Genomic DNA, 14,223 nt, shown 5'->3' with positions numbered 1-14,223 from the left:
CGGTTTCCTGGTACTCTAAAATCATTTACTTTGTTTATCACTGTCAAAACTATCAAGAAACTGAATATAGGACTCCGCGATAAATTTGAAATTAAAATTTAAAAGAAAATATTGGCCGTTAGAGTTCATATTCTCCAGAAAACGTAGAATTCGGTCATTTCACGTTGTTGTTTTGCAGAGGACGGCAAAGAAATGTACCAAGAATTATAACGCACGTGCACAGCCATTGTTCTGCTAATTAAACCTTTTGTTTAGCGACGTTGCCGTTCTCGTTGCCGTCGTGGTTTTCTTAAACTCTCTGATGTTTCCCTCAGAGGAGTTCGGCGAAATGGTATACCCTTTCAGGCAATTTTGAAATTATTTTTCAGGCACAGAAGTGTGCCTTGTGAAGATGGGCACTAGAGAATAAATGGGTTAACCAAGCTATGAATTAATTGTCTTTAATTCTGGAATTAATGACTGATTTTTTGCTTTCTGTAGTTACAAAGTATATCTAGTGATCGCTGCATGGATCTACTAGAATTTGGAGGACATCAGCTGTGCATGTTACGGTAAGTTTACCAGATTGTTATATTTCCCTTAGAGGAGGTCTAGGAAAAAAATATGCTCTTCAGGCAATTTTGAAACTATTTTTCCCGCGCAGAAATGTGCTTTGTCATGATGGGCACAAGAGAACAAAAATAATGGGTTAACCAGGATACGAATTAACTGTGTTGAATTTAACTCTGGAATCCACCGTAGGAAAAAAAGATGGCGGCTGTACATTTTACCACAATGCCTTGCGAACCTAACAGAGCCTTCAAGGCACAAAGAAAGCCAAATTTTTACAATATTTGTTCCCGTACTAAGTTCATTAAGTACCCTAGGTTTGAAGATTTTATAACGTTTCTGTACGTTTTTATGAACGTTGTTACAGTTTTCGTGCGCTAAGAACTATGGGTAAATGTACCAGTCGCCATCTTTTTTTCCCACAGAGGATTGATGACTGATTTTTTTAACTCTTTGTAGTTACAAAGTACATCTGGTGATTGTTGGACCTACTAGAAATTGGAAGGAAATCTGCTGTTATGGTAAGTTTACAAGCTTAGTTTTATTTTCTATAATATACTGAAATTCCACTTTAAGGCCTAACATTATTAATGACAAAAGAACAAAGTGCTGATAATTTGCAATTTTCCCTTTTGAATTCCAATCCCTTAGTTGTCGAACAAGGGAAAGTCCATCAATAACAAACTATTTTCATTTGTACTTATAGCGATGGTTTATCAAATCTGAATTCAAATTTTTGTTGCTCAGTTCAAGTTAGAGGCGCAATCATGACTGAAGATCATATATATGCTGCTATGAGATCTGTACCCATACAGTGAGCGTTGAATGCCGAACATAGCGTGAGGAAAATCACACATTTCTGCCTGTGTAACATATATCAGTGTAATCTGTTCTGCCTTTTCCTAAAAAAAAGATGTTATGAAATTTAATATTTTAATTTGGTATGTCAAATGTTTTACATATGACTCGGTTTTTTCAAAGATTTTGTCTCTGAGCTTAGATTTAATTTTGGTTTAGTTTTCAGGTTAAACAAAATCTAGAACTTTCCAACAATTCATGTATTTTGAGTATTTTGTTTCCAAATTATTGAAATTAAGTTTTGCAGATTTTTGACTTTTTTTAACAACAAAAAAACTGAAATCCAAGATGGCTGATGAAGATCAGTGGAGGACATTTTGTTTTTATGTCACCTAGCGCGAAACACGTCATACTTAAAAGTTATCGTCCTTTAAACAAATTGTTTTGAAAACTTTGCTTCGTCGCAGCAGTTGTATGCTTTTCGGAATCCAGGCTGGGCCACTTTTCCGATCGGGAATTTAGTTAATTTTTCACATTTTCCTGTGTGTTTCAATGCATACATATTTACTACAGTTGAATAGTACTGGGGTTTTGATTATTTCTTAACTCTTCAATTCATGCAGTTCGTTTTCTTTGGAGATCTATAAAGGTTCTAGCAAGTACATATTTAGGCCTGAAAGTCAATGAAAGTTAGAATTTTCAAAAACGTGCGTATTTTGGGGAGGCTCCCATTTTTCTTCGATTTTCAGAGAAGAAATTTGTAGGTTAATGGAAGTGTTTCTGGCCCAATTTACCTCATCGTGTTCATCTAGGTACAATGTTTGTGTATGCTTTGCAAGGGCAATTTTTCTACCTTACAGGTTGATTAAGGAAAAGGTCTACTGTTGTGAAAAGTACGAGGTCGGCAAAGTGAACTGTAAAAGTTGTGCGGTCATAATTTGGAGGCAATGACTGGAGGAAAGAATTTAGGTTTACCTAAGACTTTGGGAGGGTTTTTGTGTAGAACAGCGGAATAGACTTTTACCAAGAGATTATCAAGGTAAGAGAATGAATGCCCCATATAGGTCTTATATCCAAGGTAATCCCTCTTAAGTTATTTTTAGACATTGTACCCAGTTCTTCCGAGTATTACTAGCGCGTTGCGTAGAAGTTTTCGTGGAGGATCTGTTTATGTATATGTACGTCGTTTCGCTTCGTTTCGTTTCAAAGCAAAGGAAAGCCTCCAACGCTGTGGGGATGTCTTCTTTCGGATATTTTGATTACAAGCAAGGGAGCTTCGGCTCTCGGTATGTTTTAATACACGATTTCGAAACTTTACTAGGAGTTTAAATAAGAGGCGGATGTCCCTTGCACAAACAATAACAACTGAATGAACGGCAGAGAAATGTTTAGACAAACGAGTGCAAAGCAAACAAACGCCCAAACACAAGCTTGGCAACCGAACAAACAGATGATCGAAAGAAGAGGTAGACGCTCGCTGCCCAAGCAGCAAAAAGCAGTTTAAGCAGCAACGGCAACAACGCCAAAGACAACGTCGATTAGAAAACGACTTAATATTCAACCTACGAATCTCGCGAGAATTTAGAATCATTCAGTTTGTCTATACTGTCAGAAATATCCCAAAATTCGAAAAGGAAGTTTACGTTCTCTCGAATATGCAGAATGTGGCTCTTTCACGTTGTTGTTTTGTGACCCTTTGTAAACAACGGTAAAGAAATGAACAAAAGATTAAAGCACACCTGCACGGCCATTGAACTCGTTGCCGTTGCCTTCAAATAATGAACAGCCAAACGAGCACAAAACAAACGAAAGCCCAGTCAACCAAAAAGACGGCTGAGAGTGCAGAAAACATCTCTGCTATGAAACGAAATCAAAATATATAAAATGAAGTTCCCGCCATTTCGTCTCGGGTAGTTTCGAGAAAGTCGCTTCGGCTGTCCACGCAGCGCGCGAGTAACATCCTTGGAAGAACTGGGTACTATGTCTAAAAATAACTTAAGAGAGATTACCTTTGATAGAAGGCCTATATGGGGGATTCACTCTCTCACCTTGATAATCTCTTACTTTTACTCAAAATCCAGCTGCGGTGCAAGGTAAACACAACTAATTTTCGATTTCACGATCGATTATTTCGATGATGATTGCATCAAGTTCTGTTTAATGAAAATAGTTTTTTCGGGGGTGGGGCTGAGGAGGGGGGGGGGGCTGAGGAGGGGATTAACAAGCTGACAAGGTTGAAATAAAGAATCAAAATTACAAAGCTTTCTTTGATAACAAAAGTTATTTTTGACATCTTCAATCATCTTTAAAACAAATTATTTTGAGCCCTTTCTGCTTTGTCATTTTACATTTTCAACATTTTGGCTTGTCAAGGGCTTAAAGTACAGGAGCCGATTTCAGGATTTCTAACTTAAAGAGCTTCCAAGATTTAGTTGCAAAACCTTGTTAGTTTTCCTAAATATTATGAAGAGACATTTTCGTATGTCAATATTTTGGATTTGGGTCACATGACTTGAAGTTTCTATGGCGACCATGTTTTCAAGGGGTATTTAATCGAACATTTTTATAGTTTGAATTTAGATTTTATCAGCATTATATTCCAAATTCCTTACATTACTTGTATCCTTGTATCTTTTTTTTGAGGTTTGGATTCTTTACTCGCCATAAAAGTTTGATTACTACTAAGTGAATACTTTTAAAGATATACAAATAGAAATTTTAAACTTTTTAAATTTTTCAGTTTTTCGGGAACAATCATAAAAAGTGACCAGGGCTTAAGAGCATGTCCACCAGAGGACCAGGCAGAGGTGATACATGCCATCTCACCGATTTCAGTGAAACTTCGCCAGATTGAAGGGCGTACCCAGTAACTCAAAAATCCAAAACGGTTCCACAATTGCAATTTTCCGGGGGGAGTTACACCACCCCCCTTCGTTTTTTTCATAAATTTCTTTAAATACTACACTAAGTAAGGGTAAAAGTACGGGGCTCTTAAACCTTATCAATTCATTCAATTCAGTTGTGGCTGCACATGAGTGTAGATACGTCCTTCGTGAGTTATATACGGGAGTTTCACGTAATTTGATTGATGACCTGTCAATCAATGTAAGTTAATAATTACCCTTGTAAAATGGCATAGCAAACTATGGTGATTTTGAGGCCAGATATCTCCGGTGGCCAAGTCGCTCCCAAAGAGATAGCTATATCACGGTTCAGTTCCACCTTTGGCCTGTACGAATTATTAAAAAAATTTTTGGGACCTGCCATTTTTTGTTCGCAGATCGAGCTCAAACCCTGCACATCTTGCACAAGATTTTAGTTTAATGACTAACATCGTAAAAGTTCCTGTATAAACCGCACCCGCAGATAAGCCATAACTTCAAGATGGACGCTCAAATATTAAAAAGTAACATAAAGACAGTAAAGTTTGAAGTTAAGTTAAAGTTCTAATTGGTATAAAAACAAAGACAAACAAGTGCGGTTTCAGAACTCTGATACAGCGGTTGTTGCGAGCCTTAATTTCATATGCATTTAAAAGTCTTTAGATAACAAAATTTCACTTGTTATACCTTCTCGTTTTCCTAATTCACTCTTCTTAAACTTGAGATGCTCTCTTGATAACATCATCGCTTCGCTGAAACACTCCAAATTCGTACGCCATATTGAAACGATACGAATTAGTGCTTAGTAGCCAAGCTATTGAAATGTGGAGAGGAGTCTGGACATCACAACACGTTTAGATGAGTCGCTGCAATACTTGGATACTCTGTGAACTCTCATGAAGATAACTTGATAGTAACTGTGTAAATTTTCGCTCAACGTATATGAGTAGCAGTTGACGAACGATGTGGATAAAAACTGAACTTGTGAAACGTGACATCAGAGGGGTTACAACAAAACACTGACCCCCGGTCAACTGACTCTCTACTTACCCCCTTTACCGACCCCCTCTAAAATTCACTGGAAATAATAATGAAAGAAAAATATACAAGGAGGCCAACTTACCGAAGGAATACCGCACAGAGTGTTATTACGGATACATAATGCGTATGGGCCGAGCAATAAATTTTCACTTGCGTTATATCGTTTGCACGTTCACTTTGCGACTTGAGAACATCCCAGCATAACACACACACACAAAATGTTAACATTTTACCAAACATTTGCGGTTCTGATGGGCAAAAAAAATTGATTGAAAGGGAGAAATAGTTTACTATTCCTGCTGTAAACATTGTCACTGATGCGCCAAGGTTTCTTGCTTTGTTTAGTTGCTGGCGCAAAGATAATTATTTGGCGTCACGAAACATCACAGTTCATGTTTCACTGAGGTTTTTGAATAATAAGTTCAAGTACAATTTCATGATCTTGAACTTGGAACAAAGAAATTAACCTTACATTCCCTGAAAAAGATTCAGAAAACTATTACTGCAATAAGCCGAGACAGAAAATTACGGACATTATATTTGTAGTTACTGTCCATTTTCAGCTAAATAAAACATTTTCTGGCCTTGTTTATTTCAAAATACATTTCCTTCTTTTTAATAGCATTTCTTAACAACTATTATTAAATATATTTTCGTGAAATTGTTCTTGAATTTGTTGTGTAAAAACTTCTGCGAAACATGAACTGTGACGTTTCGTGCGCCAAATAATTATGTCTACACTAAAAAGTAAACAAATTTGTCGGGGTTTGTAAGTGGGACCTTAGCACAACAAATTCTTTTTCTTCGTGACCTTTACGTTGTGAAAATAATGTCTAATCTTTCTGTTCTTTTGCCTCGCACTGTGACTCTCACTGCGATATTTCATCTCGAGGAAACGAGCTTCTTCCTCTGAGCTCTTGGTCTAGAGATATAAGTGCTCAGCTTCGACAAATCTCTGTATCCCAAACAAGTGTCTTCTGAGAAAGAACTAATTCTTGCACACGTGGGGTTGTTTGATGAAGGCGACCGTGACTTCCTCGATCAGGTTTCCTCAAACATCAAGCTCCATCAAACGTCGGCTGAAAGCGGCAAAGCAATATCTTAAGTCAGATTTTTAAGATCCATAATTCCCAAGAGGAGCCCTGTGCCGACCACTGTAGCGTGTATGCCCTCAGCAGTGGACAGACAGTGATCATCGCGGGACATGCCAGCACCAACACAACATCTGCTGTGATCGCTGTGATGACTTGAGGAATGTAGTCATCGATATTCAGTTAGCCTTTTCCTCCTGTGATGTACATTTCAAGTAAAATGTGAAGAGCCTATTTCCGTATTTTTTGCATGAACAGTTCAAATTCTAGTGGCTCCGGTTTCAGAAAAAAATAGCAACGTGGTTTCTTCTCTTACTTCAATGTCGCAGTGATACAGACAGACGAAAAGAGCTAAATTATGATGTCGAGAGCGCTCTACCTAAGCTGGAACAGTGGAAGGCGCACATTGTGCGAGCTGTCCTCGAAGATGCAGCCAAATCCTTCGTGATCAATCATCTATCAACCAATCAAGCTCTCCTAATCATGGACTGGGCAATGAAGTTCCTTCCCATGAGTTTCAGAGAGACCCAAAGAGACTGGTTTGGGAAAAAAGGGAAATCCTGGTATGTGACGGTAGCAATCACGAAAGATGAAACTGGCAGTGAAGTTAAGGTACTTGTCTCTCATTATTTACTCGAATAAATGCCGGGTGAGGTAGGGTGCTCCATTTTATCTTGTTTGCTTCTAATAAAATCTTTGGGAGATAAGCTAATCGGATCAAATACCCAAGCCTGAAAACCGCTCCGGTAATAGCTACACGATCGTGACAGTGCAACCGAATCATGTTTGGTGGAGATGATGAGTTACTCTTTTGCAATTATTTGCAGACAAGGACTTTTATTCACCTCTTTGATGACTGTAACCAGAATTGGTTTGCTGTAGCATCTGTCCTAGAGCACACATTAGCAACTCAGAAGGGACTAAAGCCCCACCTTGCAGAAGCCTTTCTGAAGTCGGATAACGTTGGGTGTTATCACACCGCTTTTCTGTTGCTTTCCTTACCAAGCATTGGGAAGTGCAGCGGAGTTAGAGTTGCACGCTATGACTTTAGTGAACCACAGCCGGGAAAAGATGTATGTGACCGTCGGATGGCCTCAATAAAGAGTCACATTAGGCGATTTGTGAACGAGGGAAACGATGTGGTAACCGCAGCTTCTATGAAGGCAGCGATCGAGTCTCATGGCGGCGTGAAGGGTTGCTATGCGTCGGTCTGCAAGGTACAAACTACTTTGTAGACGATGCAAAAACACACTATGACAGGCTTACAGTCCCTGAACAACTTACCTACGAGGAAGGAGGACTGAGGGCATGGCTATGCTGGTACGGTTTGGTACTTCACAGGGAGCAACAGATCTTACCATTGTATTACCATTTGGAAGACCAAACGAGGAAGTGGGAGACAGCGGTGAGACCTGTAGCACCATCTCCTGTTGAACCCAGCCCCTCTCGGCCAGATCCAGCCACCCAGTTTGAAGAGGAAGAAGATGAAGACAGGGTCCCATTCGCTTGCCCCGAGGAAGGATGCATCAAAGTGCTGCATCAAAGTGCTGCTTTGCAGAGGCATCTCGATGTGGGGAAGCACCTTATACGACTTGAACGTGAGACTCAATATGACCAGGTCAAACGCAAATGGGCAGAAACCTGCCAGTCCTTGGCTGGTGAATATTTTCAATCTGTGCCTACATCCTCGGCTGCAGGCGCTGCCGACCAACCTGACAATCAAAGCGTACCTTCTGCAGAGGAAGGGTGGCCCCTCAAAAAGGGCAGAAATGCCGTAAACATCTCCGAAAATGTGAGATACTATTAACGGGAGGTGTTCCTGCTGGGGGAAGAGACAGGCCAGAAGGCTAACCCGGGAGATGTAGCAACGCGCATGAAGGGCTTGCGGGACAGTAGGGGGAAGAAGAGATTCCAGAAAAAGGAGTGATTGACCACTATGCAGATTTTCCGCTATTTCAGCAGGCTATCAACCCTCAATAAAAGTGGTAGACTGCTTGGCGATACAGTTGCAGCATCTCTCGATGCAGATGACGATGACGATGAAGATGAAGATGAAGACGGTGTTTTGACAACGTTGGCCACTGCCATCCGAACAAGGCAACAGATCCGGCGAGAGTTGGAATTGTAGTGACACTGAACTTTTATGAATATAACTTTTTACAAATATCAAGGCTTCCATTTTCTACGTATTAGTCGGTTTCCCAGTTTTTTTCATATCATGTTTTTTCCTATTTCACTTTTAAATGCATAAGTTGTAAATAAGCAGCGGGAGCTCTGTTTGTTTAATGATCAACAAGGAGGCTCAAAAGTTGGTCACGCCATACACCAGGGACCCAACCATCAATACTCGCATTAGTTTGCTCAAAATGTTTTCGGTGTAAGGATTTCTGAGTGGTCAAGGCGAGGAAGCTACAATTCAGCTATATAGAGGTTATTAAGGTTTTAGACAGACGTGGGCTCGGGCATCTGGAAACCAACAAATCAATACACTAGTCTACCTCGCGGTTGTCAACGGCATATTGAAATATATGCACAACAGCCAGGTCCTGACACGAATCCCTTAGGATTTTTCGCAAGAAAATCAATGTGAGCGACAAATCACCTGTCGTGCTAGCTTCTAGTACCACTTTGTAAATGACTTTGGGGGAAGTTTGCGTGATATATTTTCAAATCATCTACCTTAAAGTCAGTACCAGAAATAATATGTAGGTAAAAACTCTAACTTTGTTAGTATTGTAAATAGCGAAAGAGTATTGTGATTATTGTTGAGCCAATTTAATTATTTTTATCGGTATTGTAAGTAATTTTAGTGGTATTAATACCGTTGGCAATAGCGTTAGAAAATGTTGAATATTTGAGTATTATAGTGTACTGTTAATCCTTTGTGATTAAATTATTAGCATTGTAAATAATTATCATTATCAGTTCTTCTTTTAGCTGCGACTACTATCACTTTTACGGCAGTATTCATCCATTGAATTATCCAAATCCTCGTCTGCGTAAAGTTTTTCTCCTGCTGTAGTTTTCCAAAGATCTTGATAGTGCGTAGTATCCCTCTAAGGTAAATAGGTGGTCTCTTGTGTGTTGTGATGCCCAGACTCCTCTCCACCTTTCAAAGCTTGGCTACTAAGCACTAATTTGTATCGTTTCAATATGGCGTACGAATTTCAATGTCATGGAATGTTCTGGCAAAGCGATAATGTTATCAAGAGAGCATCTCAAGTTTAAGAAGAGTGAATTAGGAAGACGAGAAGGTATAACAAGTGAAATTTTGTTATCTGAAGACTTTTAACTGCATATGAAGGCTCGCAACAACCGCTGTATCAGTGTTCTAAAACTGCACTTGTTTGTCTTTGTTTTTATACCAATAAGAGCTTCACTGGAACTTCAAACTTTATTGTCTTTATGTTGCTCTTCAATATTTGAGCTTCCATCTTGAAGTTATGGCTTATTTACGGGTGCGGTTTAGACAGGAACTTCTGCGATGTTAGTCATTAAATTAAAATCTTGTGCGAGATATGCAAGGTCTGAGCTCGATCTGCGAACAAAAAATAGCAGGTCCCAAAAATTTTTTCAATAATTCGTACAGGCCAAAGGTGGAACTGAACCGTGATATAGCTATCTCTTTGGGAGGGACTTGGCCACCAGAGATATTTGGCCTCAAAATCACCATAGTTTGCTATGCCATTTTACATAGGTGGTTATTAACTTACATTGATTGACAGGTCACAATTCAAATTACGTGAAACTCCTGTCTATAACTCACGAAGGACGTATCTACACTCATGTGCAGCCAAAATTGAATTGAATGAATTGATAAGGTTTAAGAGCCCCTTACTTTTACCCTTATTTAGTGTAGTATTTATAGGAATTTATGTAAAAAACGAAGGGGGGTGGTGTAACTCTCCCCAGAAAATTGCAATTATGAAACGGTTTTGGCTTTTTGAGTAATTGGGCATGCCCTTCAAACTGGCAAAGTTTCACTGAAATCGGTGAGATGGCATGTATCACCTCTGCCTGGTCCTCTGGTGGACATGCTCTTAAATGCGAGGATGAAGTTGCAATTCTGTGATAGATATTATAATATTAAGAATATCAAGAGGCATGACAACCAGAGAATACTGCAGTTAATTTTTGAATTTTCCATGATTAAAATTGCTTTTGGAAAAATATTTGAGCTACTTTCTTGTGATTATAAATATAAATATAATATAAATATAATGCGACATATACCTAAAATTGAGGATAATTTATGTTAAAATTTCGAGCGCCATATTTGCTCCAGGAAGGTGGCTAATACTGCCTTTAGCATTTTATTATTATTTGAGAATACCGCTTAATTTTCAAACTGCCTACCCACAAAGGAAACCTAGAGATATGGAATTTTCTATTTCTTGTACTCTTCCCGCATGCCAACTATGGTCTTAGTATTAATAAGACCAATGAAGTTCAATAAAACTCTTGAAAAAGAATATTCTTATAAAATTACATTTAATTTCTAATTGGAAATCACAAGTCAATGAACTTCAGTATGCAGCTGTTTTGCACGAAATGTTTTTAAACAGCTTTTAAATTTTGTTTATATGTTTGGGTGAATTAATTTAGGAGGTATACTTTTGTATCATTTTGTCTTTAACAACAATTTTATCTATAATCGCTGTCAGTTTGAAAAATGTCCAAAAATCTTTACAAGTAGTTACGTCGTCTTGTTCGTTAGATGACAAGAGTATAGTATATCAATTTTTGTACTGAGAAATTTATTCATTGCATTCATATATCTGAGTTGTCATTGTTTTTAGCAACAATAGCGAAGCGCGCGAGTGACGTCATAACTCAGACAAACTCAGACAAACAAAACGGAATGGTGGAAAATTTGACGCTTTTTCAAGCGCATAAGCAAGTGTTCTTAAAACAATTTTTAAAACGAAAATTTGACCTTCATTTTCCTCCCATTTCTCTCAGAACACACTAATATTGTCTGACTCTCGCGGGGTTTCAATAATTTGTATTCTATATTTATACTTCGCGCGCTTTGTTATTAAATGTAGTGGTTTGTTACAGCTAGCAATTAGCGATTATCTTAGTATAATTTCGGACTGAATATTTGTGGCTTGAAACTTATTTCTAAGATGTTTTTAATTTAAGGATTTTTTCCTGAAATCTACAAAAATATAAGGAGTGATGTAATTCGACGTTTCGACGTATCCAACATCATTATCAAGAATGAAAATCGTTGAATGTCAAAGTTGTTAAAAGAGTTGAGTTATGAATATTATTAGGTGGCATTCCAGTGTGTGTGAATAATTATGTTAATGTCCACCTAATGATATTCATAACTTAACTCTTTTAATAACTTTGACATTCATCGAGTTTTATTCTTGATAATGATGTTAGATACATCGAAACGTCGAATTACGTTACTCCTTATATTTCCTGTTAAATGTTTTAACAAGCAACTGACCATTCGATCTAAAAAAAGGCCAAATAAAGTTGTTGCTTAAAACGAAATGAGTTCCCTTCATATTTGGTAGTTTGCAATAATTCACTGATTCAACTAGCTGACGAGACAAACCGTTGCATCATGTAGGATCTGTTTATGTACTGGATTAATTTTTTTAGAGGCCATGGCCAGTCTTTTCTTCGTTTGTCTAATTTGTTGATACCTTTCATTGCAGGATGAAAGAAAGACAACTATGCTACATTGAAGATGTTAAGGAATAACGCTACAAGATCTTTTCAGCTCGCCAAGTTTTCACTTTGCAGAATTTATGCGACAAAGTTTAATAAACACATTCAAAGCTCGCTACACGTTTAATAAAATATATCCAGTTAGAAAATCTTCGTAAATGTACTAAGTCTTTTGGCCAAGGAGCGACAAACACATTCAGAAAGGTCAAAAATATTTTGAAAAAAATCTAAGTCTTTTTTCGAAGGGAAATAACGTAAGCTTTGAAATGATCTCCGTATCGTCTCAAAAAAATGTATTAAGTCTTTTGGCGGGAAAATAATTGCGCTTTTAAAAGGAGGCTGGTAAAATTTATCATAAAAATAAACTAAGTCTTTTGGCGGGAAAAAAGGCTGCGTTTTAAAATGGTCTCTGGTAGAAAGTCAAGAATAAACTAAGTCTTTTGGCGGGAAAAATCTGTGCAGTTTGCAAACAGATTTGGCCCATTAAAAGGCAGCATTTATTTTGATTTTTTCACTAGTCCCGTTTTAAAGTGCAGAACTTTTTCCTTTATTGGCAACCCTACATAGTCAAAAAATATAAAAAGAGATAGCCTACATTTTGACTAGTTTCCAGTCCCCTTTTAAAAACGCATTATTTTTTTAATTAAACCAAGACTCCATTGTTCACAACAATTGTTTGTTTATTGAACACTTTAATAAACCATTGAAGTTGTTTACATTGAATGCTTATTTTTCTAAGTGTGAAAATTATCTGTAACATTACAAAGATGAAAAAATAAAAGACCATACAAGAGAAATTATTCAATGGTAACTAAGGATAAAACTATCTAAAATAATTACCACAGTATGTCATAATCGGTAGCAAGCTGAAAATTCTTAACGGAGAAATAAAACTGTAATACAGAGTAGAGTAAATTACATTTCCTTTGCTTTGACAAACTACGGTTTCTACTAAGGAAATAATAAACTAGATTGAAGAAAAATAATTGAAGTTTGATGTCGCATTTTGGTAACTATGCCATGTTTACAAATAATTTTGAAGCCCGTGAAACGAAATGTTTCAGGTCTCCAATATAACATCGAAACAAAGCTAAATGAATGTCAATTTTTAAACTTTCAAATTCATAGCATTGCTCTAAATTTCATTGCAAAAACGAGATGTGCTGAAAGTTTTCAAAACCTTAAACACGGTTTATAAACGCAGACCCATTAAAGCCGAAGAGTTCAAACAGAAAAGAACATTTTCGCCAATAAAAATGAAAAGCGTTGAGAAACTTAGCCCCTGTTCTCTACAACGACAATATAATATTTTAAAACTGTTTTGAGATGCCCGTTTCAAAATATCAGGAATATATTCCTCCTAATCCGTGATTTAACGTCAAATGACTTTCATAATCCAGCGATTAAATTCAGTGAAATTTAAAGGAAATAGAGTCGAATACACTTTCAAATTACCACAGAATTCTTCCAAAAGAATACATCGAGTTGACTGGTAGAAAAATTGTTTTTTTCAAGTCTCTGACTTTAATATCATGGGTCTGCGTTTATTACTCCGTACTCTTTTCAGTTCAAAATGCCTGAAATATGGATTCTCTCTGCCAAAACACATACAATTTTTTTAAAATCAGTTCTGAGAATTTGATATTACATCAAGACAATCTTTCCTTTGAATATGTAATAAATGTTCTTGATCATTCTTAAGGAGAAACTGGATGTTGAAGACTGCTCGAGATTGAAGGTTTCCAAAATCTTTACACTTAGATTCGTATCTAAAATAACTTGCTGCCATTTACCTATTGAAGCTCGGAAAACAGAAGCCATATTAAGCATATTCCAGAATTTACTTCATATCAGCAGGTATCTGTCCTCGATGTGAATCCACACGAGTCCACAGGGAATCCGAAGCAAGGAGGTACTCTAAGAAAATATAAAGAAAAACCATATATGTTAATAATTGATTACCTTGATAAAACACGTGAATAGTGGGTTATTTCCACTGTAAGTAGCGAAGTAAGAGACATTTTGTTCGCATAATTAAATATTACTGTACGCTTTTTTTCAAGATGGCCGCCATATTGGTTTCCTTGTTATTATGCAAGATAACCACGCGGTCCGCAATCAGGTATCAAACATAAGCTAACACTGCAAATGAGGCGATGTTTGAGATCACCTCG

The 14,223-nt window shown here is 37.4% G+C and overlaps 1 long non-coding RNA gene and 1 pseudogene across 1 annotated transcript; both read left to right on the top strand.

Moving 5' to 3' along the window:
• The first annotated feature begins 486 nt into the window (after nucleotides 1-486).
• Nucleotides 487-12,715, top strand: LOC149101234 (uncharacterized). The gene is made up of 3 exons (XR_016203004.1): nucleotides 487-551; nucleotides 1,009-1,070; nucleotides 12,037-12,715. It is a non-coding gene; the product is annotated as an uncharacterized LOC149101234 (long non-coding RNA).
• On the top strand, nucleotides 7,110-8,168 carry LOC149101235 (uncharacterized; annotated as a pseudogene).
• Nucleotides 12,716-14,223: the final 1,508 nt, after the last annotated feature.

The sequence above is a fragment of the Orbicella faveolata genome, unplaced genomic scaffold (genome assembly GCF_042242905.1).
Source record: "Orbicella faveolata isolate gen_17 unplaced genomic scaffold, um_ofav_v1 contig_4, whole genome shotgun sequence".
In the NCBI taxonomy this organism is placed as follows: domain Eukaryota; kingdom Metazoa; phylum Cnidaria; class Anthozoa; order Scleractinia; family Merulinidae; genus Orbicella; species Orbicella faveolata.
The sequence above is the reverse complement of the archived record's forward strand: the minus strand, read 5'-3'. Positions and strand labels throughout refer to the sequence as shown.